This window comes from Pongo pygmaeus, chromosome 16 (genome assembly GCF_028885625.2).
Source record: "Pongo pygmaeus isolate AG05252 chromosome 16, NHGRI_mPonPyg2-v2.0_pri, whole genome shotgun sequence".
NCBI classification, from domain to species: Eukaryota; Metazoa; Chordata; class Mammalia; order Primates; family Hominidae; genus Pongo; species Pongo pygmaeus.
Window position 1 is genome coordinate 106214381 of NC_072389.2, and position 12095 is coordinate 106226475.

The 12095-nt window shown below is 44.0% G+C and overlaps 1 protein-coding gene across 2 annotated transcripts in view; it reads right to left on the bottom strand.

The window, feature by feature from the left end:
- Positions 1 to 12095, bottom strand: part of CERS3 (ceramide synthase 3) — a 143273-nt gene that overhangs the window by 35926 nt on the left and 95252 nt on the right. The window lies entirely within an intron of this gene.

Consider the following 12095-nt stretch of genomic DNA (forward strand, 5'->3'; position numbering starts at 1 on the left):
GAATTTGGTCTAGGCTTCGGTTTCCTCATGTTTATTAGCGTGTTCCTTTCTTTAGCTAAAACAGTTCAGTGTATATAAAGTGTCATTCTATGAACTGAAGAGATCCTGCCAGTTGAGTTGCAGATGGCTGGGCAGGTTGCCAAGGGGCTGGTTTCTCCATCCTGGCTTTCATGGCTGCATGCTACAGTTCCCCCCACACGTCTTGACTACTCACCAGCACAAGATGTCACACAGACATGCTTGAGCTGGCTGGGATCCAGGATGATATTTAGAAAGAAGAGAATAAAAGCTTAAGGATGATCAAGTTCTCTTAAGTAATATTAAACAAAAGCATACTATTTTCCTTCTAATTTCCTCTCAAGGCACTTCTCATGTTAGCAAAGAAAATGACAAGATGAGTGTCAGCCTGTCATATTTTCTGATGTAATGTATGGGCTAGTAGCTCATCACAAAAACAACCATTTTATAGGAACTAGATAAGTTTCAGTGCCAAGCCTTGTTCTCAAGCAGCAGGATGCCTGCTAAGCAGGGTCCATATAAGCTAGAGTTTTGAAATTATAGTGATATTTTTATTTTAAGGCATTCAAGAGCAAAAGCAAATAGTGGAAGGTTCTCATTCATCAAATGCAATGACCTTATTGTTTAGAAAAAATAAGATGTGACTATTACCAAAAATGCTACTTTTAGAAGTATAATCACCTTCTTTTCAGTGTGCCATGAAAATTCATGGAGACCAAACATGATTAATACATTATTTTATAACTTGCTACCCAAAACAGGGTAGTTTGTTTTCCAAATTTTGTATCCTTTGCATATTTAAAGTTACTTACTGAGAATTTTCCGTGTGTAAGGAATTGAAGGAACAAACTCACAATCTCTGTTACAAGATTTAAAATAAACTTTTGGAGGCATATGAACATCTGCAATTTCATTTGTAAAGTATCCAAGAATTTGTCACCTTAGTAACAATTAAATGCATTAAATGCTAAATGCTTATTAAATAGAGTTGAAAATGGATTTGTTAGTTGTCCCTCTAAGAATTTTAACTCCAGCCTCTAGCCCTCTCCTCCCCTTTGCAATGCAACTATGCCTTCAAATAGTGTTCTTTAAAAGGAGGCTTTATGGCTTTGGAGGAATATGCTGATTTCACAGCCAGTTTTGCCACTGCTGTGGAAAACAGAGTACACATGCAAACCTGCTGAAGTCATACAAACTGCAAGGATTATGGCTGTGGGGGCCTCCACAACTCCTGTCAAACTGCAATTGGAAACAGCTTCTCCAAAGGACAACACGAGAAATCAGGAATTCTTGTCCATGGCTCCCCAACCTTCTGGGTTTCTAATCAGGCCTGGCATGACACATTAGAGATCAGACATAGGAAAATCACAATGAAACTAGGGTATCTTCTGTTTTCCAAGCTTCACTCCCCCGGATCCTTTTCAAGCCTGTAATTATTGTCTCTCACCAGTTAATAAGGGAACTGTTTCTCCATGGGGACAGGAGCTTCTGGAAGGCTGGACCCAATCATTACCGGCTCAGTCCAGGGCCTTTCCTTCACACCAACTACTGCAGGTGCAAATTGTCTAACTGATCGAGTTCTTATTTAACTTGTCTCAGTTACTTCAACTTTATCACTCACTTAGAGATAAGACAACTGTCAGGCCTCTGAGCCTAAGCTAAGCCATCATAACCCCTGTGACCTGCACGTACACATCCAGATGGCCAGTTCCTGCCTTAACTGATGACATTCCACCACAAAGGAAGTGAAAATGGCCTGTTCCTGCCTTAACTGATGACATTATCTTGTGAAATTTCTTCTTCTGGCTCATCCTAGCTCAAAAGCTCCCCTACTGGGCACCTTGTGACCCCTGCTCCTGCCTGCCAGAGAACAACCCTCCTTTTCCTTTACCTGCCCAAATCCTATAAAACGGCCCCACCCCTATCTCCCTTCACTGACTCATTTTTCGGACCCAGCCCACCTGCACCCAGGTGAAATAAACAGCCTTGTTGCTCACACAAAGCCTGTTTGGTGGTCTCTTCACACGGACACGCATGAAATCTGGTGCCATGACTGGAGGGGGAACCTCCCTTGGGAGATCAATCCCCTGTCCTCCTGCTCTTTGCTCTGTGAGAAAGATCCACCTACGACCTCAGGTCCTCAGACCGACCAGCCCAAGAAACATCTCACCAATTTCAAATCCGGTAAGCGGCCTCTTTTTACTCTCTTCTCCAACCTCCCTCACTATCCCTCAACCTCTTTCTCCTCTCAATCTTGGCACCACACTTCAATCTCTCCCTTCTCTTAATTTCAATTCCTTTCATTTTCTGGTAGAGACAAAGGAGACACGTTTTATCTGTGGACCCAAAACTCCGGCACTGGTCATGGACTAGGGAAGGCAGCCTTCCCTTAGTGTTTAATCATTGCAGGGACGCCTCTCTGATTATTCACCCGGGTTTCAGAGGTGTCAGACCATGCAGGGATGCCTGCCTTTGTCCTTCACCCTTAGCGGCAAGTCCCACTTTTTGGGGGGAGGGGCAAGAACCCCAACCCCTTCTCTCCATGTCTCTACCCCTTCTCTGCTTTTCTGGGAGAGGGGCAAGAACCCCTCAACCCCTTCTCCTTCACCCTTAGTGGCAAGTCCCGCTTTTCTGGGGGAGGGGCAGGAACCCCAACCTCTTATCTCTGTGCCCTGATCCCTTATTTCCACACTCTGACCACTTATCTGTACCCCAACCCCTTATTTCCACACCCCGACCCCTTTCTCGCTTTTCTGGAGGGTAAGAACTCCCAAACCCCTTCCCTCCGTGTCTCTACCCTTCTCTTTAAACTTGCCTCCTTTACTATGGGCAAGCTTCCACCCTCCATTCCCCCTTCTTCTCCCTTAGCCTGTGTCCTTAAAAACCTAAAACCTCTTTAACTCACACCTGACCTAAAACCTAAATGCCTTATTTTCTTCTGCAATGCCGCTTGACCCCAATACAAACTTGACAGTGGTTCCAAATAGCCAGAAAATGGCACTTTCAATTTTTCCATCCTACAAGATCTAAATAATTCTTGTCATAAAATAGGCAAACAGTCTGAGGTGCCTGACATCCAGGCATTCTTTTACACATCAGTCCCTCCCTAGTCTCTGTTCCCAATGCAACTCATCCCAAATCTTCCTTCTTTCCCTCCCGCCTGTCCCCTCAGTCCCAACCCCAAAAGTCGCTGAGTCTTTCTAATCTTCCTTTTCCACAGACCCATCTGACCTCTCCCCTCCTCTCCAAGCCGAGCTAAGTCCCAATTCTTCCTCAGCCTCTGCTCCTCCACCCTATAATCCTTTTATCACCTTCCCTCCTCATACCTGGTCCGGCTTACAGTTTCGTTCCATGACTAGCCCTCCCCCACCTGCCCAGCAATTTACTCTTAAAAAGGTGGCTGGAGCTAAAGGCATAGTCAAGGTTAATGCTCCTTTTTCTTTATCCCAAATCAGATAGCGTTTAGGCTCTTTTTCATCAAATATAAAAATCCAGCCCAGTTCATGGCTCATTTGGCAGCAACCCTGAGACGCTTTACAGCCCTAGACCCTAAAAGGTCAAAAGGCTGTCTTATTCTCAATATACATTTTATTACCCAATCTGCTCCCGACATTAAATAAAACTCCAAAAATTAAATTCCCACCCTCAAACCACACAACAGGACTTAATTAACCTTGCCTTCAAGATGTACAACAATAGAGTAGAGGCAGCCAAGTAACAATGTATTTCTGAGTTGCAATTGCTTGCCTCCACTGTGAGACAAACCCCAGCCACATCTCCAGCACACAAGAACTTCCAAACACCTGAACCGCAGCGGCCAGGCATTCCTCCAGAACTGCCTCCCCCAGGGGCTTGCTACAAGTGCCAGAAATCTGGCCACCAGGCCAAGGAATGCCCACAGCCCAGGATTCCTCCTAAGCCGTGTCCCATCTGTGCAGGACCCCACTGAAAATCAGACTGTTCAACTCACCTGGCAGCCACTCCCAGAGCCCCTGGAGCTCTGGCCCAAGGCTCTCTGACTGACTCCTTCCCAGATCTTCTCAGCTTAGCGGCTGAAGACTGACACTGCCCGATCACCTCAGAAACCCCCTAGACCATCATAGATGCTGAGCTTCAAGTAACTCTCACAGTGGAAGGTAAGTCCGTCCCCTTCTTAATCAATACAGAGGATACCCACTCCACATTACCTTCTTTTCAAAGGCCTGTTTCCCTTGCCTCCATAACTGTTGTGGGTATTGAGGGCCAGGCTTCTAAACCTCTTAAAACTCCCCAACTCTGGTGCCAACTTAGACAATACTATTTTAAGCACTCCTTTTTAGTTATCCCCACCTGCCCAGTTCCGTTATTAGGCTGAGACACTTTAACTAAATTATCTGCTTCCCTGACTATTCCTGGATTACAGCTACATCTCATTGCTGCCTTCCTTCCCAATCCAAAGCCTCCTTTGCATCCTCCTCTTGTATCCCCCCACCTTAACCCACAAGTATAAGATACCTCTACTCCCTCCTTGGTGACTGATCATGCATCCCTTACCATCTCATTAAAACCTAATCACCCTTACGCCGCTCAATGCCAATATCCCATCCCACAGCATGCTTTGAAAAGATTAAAGCCTGTTATCACTCGCCTGCTACAGCATGGCCTTTTAAAGCCTACAAACTCTCCTTACAATTCCCCCATTTCACTTGTCCTAAAACCAGACAAGCCTTACAAGTTAGTTCAGGATCTATGCCTTATCAACCAAATTGTTTTGCCTATCCAACCCATGGTGTCAAACCCATATACTCTCCTATCCTCAATACCTCCCTCTACAACCCATTATTCTGTTCTGGATCTCAAACATGCTTTCTTTACTATTCCTTTGCACACTTCATCCCAGCCTCTCTTTGCTTTCACTTGGACTGACCCTGATACCCATCAGGCTCAGCAAATTACCTGGGCTGTACTGCCACAAAGCTTCACAGACAGCCCCCATTACTTCAGTCAAGTCCAAATTTCTTCCTTATCTGTTACCTATCTCAGCATAATTCTCATAAAAACACACGTGCTCTCCCTGCCAATCATGTCTGACTAATCTCCCAAACCCCCACCTCTTCTACAAAACAATAACTCCTTTCCTTCCTAGGCATGGTTAGATACTTTCACCTTTAGATGCCTGGTTTTGCCATCCTAACAAAACCATTATATAAACTCACAAAAGGAAACCTAGCTGACCCCAAAGATCCTAAATCCTTTCCTCACTCCTCTTTCCATTCCTTGAAGACAGGTTTAGAGACTGCCCCCACCCTAGCTCTCCCTGACTCATCCCAACCCTTTTCATTACACACAGCCAAAGTGCAGGGCTGTGCAGTCGGAATTCTTACACAGGGACCAGGATCGCACCCTGTAGCCTTTCTGTCCAAACAACTTGACCTTACTGTTTTAGGCTGGCCATCACGTCTCCGTGCAGCGGCTGCTGCTGCCCTAATACTTTTAGAGGCCCTTAAAATCACAAACTATGCTCAACTCACTGTCTACAGTTCTCATAACTTCCAAAATCTATTATCTTCCTCACACCTGACACATATACTTTCTGCTCCCCGGCTCCTTCAGCTGTACGCACTCTTTGTTGAGTCTCCCACAATTACCATTGTTCCTGGCCTGGACTTCAATCTGGCCTCCCTTGTTATTCCTGATACCACACCTGACCCCCATGACCGCATCTCTCTGATCCACCTGACGTTCACCCCATTTCCTTCTTCCCTGTTTCTCACCCTGATCACACTTGGTTTATTGATGGCAGTTCCACCAGGCCTAATGGCCACACACCAGCAAAGGCAGGCTATGCTATAGTACAAGCCACTAGCCCACCTCTTAGAACCTCTCATTTCCTTTCCATCGTGGAAATCTATCCTCAAGGAAATAACTTCTCAGTGTTCCATCTGCTATTCTACTACTCCTCAGGGATTATTCAGGCCCCCTCCCTTCCCTACACATCAAGCTCAGGGATTTGCCCCCACCCAGGACTGGCAAATTGACTTTACTCACATGCCCCGAGTCAGATAACTAAAATACCTCTTAGTCTAGGTAGACACTTTCACTGGATAGGTAGAGGCCTTTCCCACAGGGTCTAACAAGGCCACCACGGTCATTTCTTCCCTTCTGTCAGACATAATTCCTGGGTTTGGCCTTCCCACCTCTATACAGTCTGATAACAGACCAGCCTTTATTAGTCAAATCAGCCAAGCATTTTTTCAGGTTCTTAGTATTCAGTGAAACCTTTATATCCCTTACAGTCCTCAGTCTTCAGGAAGGTAGAACAGACTAATGGTCTTTTAAAAACACACCTCACCAAGCTCAGCCACCAACTTAAAAAGGACTGGACAATACTTTTACCACTTTCCCTTCTCAGAATTCAGGCTTATCCTCGGAATGCTAGAAGGTACAGCCCATTTGAGCTCCTGTATAGACGCTCCTTTTTATTAGGCCCCAGTCTCATTCCAGACACCAGACCAACTTGGACTGTGCCCCAAAAAACTTGTCATCCCTACTGTCTTCTGTCTAGTCATACTCCTATTCACCATTCTCAACTACTCATACATGCCCTGCTCTTGTTTACACTGCCAGTTTACACTGTTTCTCCAAGCCATCACGCTGATATCTCCTGGTGCTATCCCCAAACCACCACTCTTAACTCTTAAAGTAAATAATCTTTGCTGGCAAGGCTATGCTGAACCTCCTTAGGCACTCTCTAATTAGACGTCCTAGGTCCTCCCAATTCTTCATCCTTTAATACCTGTTTTTCTCATTCTCTTATTCCATTTAGTTTTTCAATTCATACAAAACCATATCCAGGCCATCACCAATAATTCCAAATGACAAATGTTTCTTCTAACAACCCCACAATATCAGCCCTTACCGCAAAATCTTCCTTCAGCTTAATCTCTCCCACTCTAGGTTCCCACACCACCCCTAATCCCGCTCGAAGCAGCCCTGAGCAACATCACCCATTATCTCTCCATACCATCCCCCAAAATTTTCGCCGTCCCAACACTTTACTACTATATCATTTTATTTTTCTTATTAATATAAGAAGACAGGAATGTCAGGCCTCTGAGCCCAAGCTAAGCCATCATATCCCCTGTGACCTGCACGTACACATCCAGATGGCCAGTTCCTGCCTTAACTGATGACATTCCACCACAAAAGAAGTGAAAATGGCCTATTCCTGCCTTAACTAATGACATTGTCTTGTGAAATTCCTTCTCCTGGCTCATCCTGGCTCAAAAGCTCCCCCACTGAGCACCTTGTGACCCGCACTCTGACCGCCAGAGAACAATCCCCCTTTTTCCTTTACCTACCCAAATCCTATAAAATGGCCCCACCCCATCTCCCTTCACTGACTCTCTTTTTGGACTCAGCCCGCCTGCACCCAGGTGAAATAAACAGCCTTGTTGCTCACACAAAGCCTGTTTGGTGGTCTCTTCACACGGACGTGCATGAAAACAACTTTTTCAGAGATCACAGAAAAGCTATTTAGAACTTCAATAAACTAGAACCATTCAATGAAAGTTATTTTTCTTGGCACCACAACTTTAACAGGAAAAGTTGGCTCTCAAGAAAACAAGGTCATCAGTAATTTAGTTAAAGAAGAAACTTCTCAGGTTTTTTTTTTTTTTTTTTTAGATTAATCGAGATGTGGGCTAATTTCCCATACCTCTGTGAAGATCTAGAAGCTAAGAGATGGTAGAAAACTCAGAGGTCAATTACGGCAATTTCCATTTCCTTTGCCAACTCTTCAATGATCTTTGAGGCACATTTTCTAAAGTTGGAAAACTAATTAATCAAAGAGTTGATTAAAAAAATGAGCTTATCAGACTAACTGCCAGCATCCTTGGTACACACAAGTCACTCAATCTGACAATATAGTGCTGTATATATTATACACGTATTATACATGGATAGTAACACCTAAATGTGAGCCAGCTATAACTTTCAACTTGAAAGATCCTTAATGAAAACTCCCTTATGTAAACCAAAAATAAAATTCTAAACCCCCAACTGCCTGATGGACCCCCTCTCAGCCAAGGACATTCCAATGTAAACCTGAAAATCTAGTTGAGGCCATGATGGGAAGTGAGAGTCAGACACACCTCATTATACACCCTCCTTCCTTTGGAATCCAGGCACAGCTGACCATCAGTAACATTAAAACAGAGATCTTAAGACTGACTTTTGTAGCAATAACACACCAAGTTCCAGCCTGACTCTAGTATAATATCACATGATAGACAGCAGCCCCTGAAAGAAATTGAAATATTTTACTCCAAAATATATTCCTTTGATATAGTTTGAAATGGCCCTACCAAACTGTCTCTTGTGGAGCAAACCTACATTTTGCAGAGAATTGCCTTTCCTTTCTGGATCTTTCCTCTGATCCAGGAGAGAATGAATTAACAGTCTGGCACCTTTTAAGGTCTGATAACAGCACTGAAGTCAGCTACCTGGAGGCTTCATCTGCATAATAAAACCTTGGTCTCCACAACCCCTTATCTTAATACAGACACTCCTTTCTATTGATTTCAGTTCTTATCTAATGAGTTATCTAATAACTCTTTCAACCAATTGCCAATCAGAAAAATCTCTGAATCTACCTATGACCTGGAAGCCCCCTACTTCCAGGTGTCTTGCCTTTCCAGACCAAAGCAATTTGTACATCTTACATGCATTGACTCATGACTTATATCTCCCTAAAATGTCTAAACCCAAGTTGTAGTCCAACCACCTTGGGCACATGTTCTCAGGATCTCCTGGGGCTGTGTCATGGGCCACTGGTCATTCATATTTTGTTCAGGATAAATCTGCTCAAATATTTTACAGAGTTTGACTCTTTTCATCAACACTTAGTAGTAGGTTATGATTTTAAGACAAAGCAGAAATGCGATCTTTTTCACTTGCTTTAAAGGCTCAACTCAAACTCCAACACTCAGTGAAACATTTCCTGGTCCATTGAGTTAATTTCTCTTTTTATCTTTTCTTCCATAGCAAGTTTCTAGGGCCTGTATGTACCACAGGACATTCTGTATGCTATAGTTAGTTGCCAGTAGATGAACATTCCCCCACTAGATGATGGGCTATTTCCCTAAAGTCAGGGATTATCTTATTCATCTCTGTTGCCTTTCCCTCACTGTGTTCTGGAATTAAAGCATAGAACCTAATTCAAAACAACACAAACAAAAAACCTTCAATAGTCTAAAAGGTTGAATCAATAGTCTAATTAATTTGTTATTATTTAGAGAAGATGTTTTCAGAAACAAAGTATAGTAAAATGATGGACAGTATTTCAGAGACTAGTGGGGAGCAAGCTCAGGGGGAGAGCATTATGTGCAATTTGGATATTCAATCAAAATAAACATAAGGCTCTGAAGTATTATTCAATTATCATCATAAAGGTTGTCCAAAACTGGAGCAAATTTTGACTCATTAGGGGATTCTTTAAAAAGCAGCAATCGAAAACAACTAGAGGCATCTGGTACATGCCTCCTCCACAGAGGAACCAAATAGCAAGTAGATAATCACACTTTGAACAGATCCTCTAAGAGAAGAGTAGAATTCAACAGAGAAGTGACAGGAAACAAGGCAAAAAAGGAAAGGGAAGCCAAGACCGTCTGCTCAGCTAAGAACCTGGAGATACTCCCCAGTGTGGGGAAAGGGTAAGTAAAAGATCTCAGTAGTCCACATTCCCATCATGGACTCCTGCAATCCTAGCCACAGGAGAGGCCCTCAACTCTCATGGGCCATAAGACTAACATAGAGAGCTGCCTAGAGTTGACACAAAAGCATTGCTCCATAGAAGGAGCTCATATGAGGTCCCACATACCCCCTGAGTCCTAAGCAGCTACAGCACAGTGCCATTTTGAGAGCCTAGCCTCCACCAAACTGCAGCCTGTGCTGAAGCACAACAGCCCCTGCATCTACACATTCCTGGAGCCCCACTGACATTCCCCATGTGGGGGCACTGCTGTGGCTGGCTGTTGCTACCAGGGCTGAAGCAGTAACTATTGACAGTGGCCCTGATATCCCCAGTAGTGTGCCATCACACATTTTTATGTGTCCCACTGCTGGATGCCACTACCAGGGCCAAAGTGCAAGCCACTGGCAGTGACCCCACTGCCTTAGTAGTAGAGTCAGCATGCATTTACAAGTGTCCTAAGGACAGGTTACCCTCTCCACAGCTGCTACCTGGGGATGGAGCATGTACTCCCTAGCCAACCACCTGCAGGTGCTGCCAATGAAAGCAACCCCACTCTTCCCAGTAGCAGGGCACCCTGCCCCTGCCTACCACAACCAGCACATGTGTGCACCACAGCGGGGCCTGAGGATAGGTCTGCCTTGCCTGGTTCCACACTCCCTCCCCCTACTGCCCAAGTATACCATTGGAAGGCCCAGAAATTAACTGGCTGTGTTCACAATGATTGGTATCTGAGCACTCCTCCCAGGTTGTGCCGACCTAACCTGCTGCTATCACCACAGCTAGTACTCACCTGCACATGCAACCTGCAGGCCTGGGGACTGGCCATTCTAGCCCATTGCAGCCACTGCCAACACCAATGCAGACCACTTGGGAGCCAGAGGATTGTTAAGTGACTGCTACCACCATTGCCCATGCCACAGCTTCTGCCTAGGGGCCCAAAGGCCAACCTACCTCCTGCCCCATCACTGCCACTGTTGGCACTTGGGAAAGCTATCTGAAGGCCCAAGAATCAGCCCACCTGGAGTTGCTAACACTAGTGTCCAAGCACAGGACCATTTGGCCCACTGCTGCCACCGCTGGGGCCCAAGGACTAGCCCACTTGGCATTCCCATCCCCAGCAAAACCTCACCACAGTCTCCAATAACTGCACCCTAAGCCAATGAAAAATTCACAGACACCACTGAGGTTGTTTATAGCCAAAAAAAATCACATAATGACTACAATATTGCATGCACCCAGAATCAGAACCAAAGTGCCCTACCAACAAGCACTGTAAGTACATCTTTAGGAAAATATCCTCCCCTATGAAAGCAAATTCAAAAAAATGTAAGAAGCAACTGTTATACCAGATGTGTAGATATCAATTTAAGGACACAGAAACATAAAAAAGCAAGGAAATATAATACCTTCAAAAAAACACAATAATTCTCCAGCAACAGGTTCCAATAAAAACAAACTTAAGATATCCCCAAAAAAGAACTCAATATAATTATATTAAAGAACCTCAGTGAGATATAAGAGAACACAGATAAAGAATACAAGGAAATCAGAAAACAATTCATAATGTGAATGAGAGGTTTACCAAAGAGATAGATATCATTAAAAAAAGAACCAAACAGAAATTCTGGAAGTAAAGAATTCATTGAATGAAATATAAAATACTTTCAAATGCTTTAAAAATAGACTAGATTGGCCAGGTGCGGTGGCTCACTCCTGTAATCCCAGCACTTTGGGAGGCCGAGGTGGGCGGATCACAAGGTCAGGAGACCAAAACCATTCTGGCCAACATGGTGAAACCCCGTCTTTACTAAAATACAAAAAATTAGCTGGGCATGGTGGCATGCACCTGTAGTCCCAGCTACTCAGGAGGTTGAGGCAGGGGAATCGCTTGAACTTGGCAGGTGGAAGTTGCAGTGAGCCAAGATCGTGCCACTGCACTCCAGCCTGGCAACACAGCAAGACTCTCTCAAAAAAAAAAAAAAAAAAAAAAAATAGACTAGATCAAGCAGAAGAAAGAATTTCAGAACCTGAAGAAAGGTCTTTTGAAATAACTCCATTAGATAAAAACAAAGAAAAAAATGAAAAAAGAATGAACATAGCCTACATGACATATGGGACACTGTAAGGGAAACAACTTATTGAACTTTTGGTGTTCCAGAGGTGAAAATAAAATAAAAAAGATAGAAACCTATTTAACAAAATAATAGCTGAAGTGTTCCCAAGTTTGCAAGAGATTTAGACATCCAGATACAGGAAGTTCAGAGATTCACAAATAGACATGATTCTTAAAAGTCTTCACTGCATATTATAGTCAAACTGTTGGAAGTCAAAAACAAAGATAGCA